We start from the raw sequence: 817 nt of genomic DNA on the forward strand, positions 1-817 counted from the left end.
AGATCGCGATGGCGGAAACAAGTAAATCGGAGCAGATCGAGTCGGCGAACCTCCAGGATAATCCAACGAAGAACCTATAGAGAGGAATGCTCAATTGTATTAGATGGTAGGGTTACAATATATATAGTGTGTACACTGGTGTTTATACAAATATTAATTACAACTATAGTCCTCAATATTCTAATGCTCTTACACGCCCCCTCAAGATGGAGGGGCATACGCAACTCCAATCTTGGATACTTGTTCAATAAATTAAGGTCGAGGCAGTGGTTTAGTCAGAGCATCCGCAAGCTGATCGTGAGTAGAGACATGAGTGACACGCAGAGCTCCTGCTTGAACATACTGGCGAACAAAATGAAAGTCGAGAGCGATATGTTTCATCTTCGAATGGAAAACAGGATTGGCGGCGAGGTATGTAGCACCCATATTATCACAATATATCACCGGAGGAGCGGGGAGAGTGATCCCAAGTTCAGTGAGTAGTGAGCAGACCCAACTCAGCTCTGAAGCCGTGTTAGCAACCGCCCGATACTCCGATTCAGTGGAGGATCGAGCAACACCTTGCTGCTTGCGTGAGGACCAAGAAATCGGATTACCCCCAAGATATAAGATGTAAGCGTTGGTGGACACACCATCCTCTAAGTCTCGGGACCAGTCAGCGTCTGAATATGCATGCAACGTCATGGGTGTGTCTGAGCGGAGAAAAATACCAACGGTGGTAGTACCAGCCAGATAGCGTAGTATCCGTTTCACGGCTTGCCAATGGAGTTCAGTCGGTGCATGCATAAACTGTGAGAGCCTGTTCACTGCAAATGCT

Source organism: Camelina sativa, chromosome 7 (genome assembly GCF_000633955.1).
Source record: "Camelina sativa cultivar DH55 chromosome 7, Cs, whole genome shotgun sequence".
NCBI lineage: Eukaryota > Viridiplantae > Streptophyta > Magnoliopsida > Brassicales > Brassicaceae > Camelina > Camelina sativa.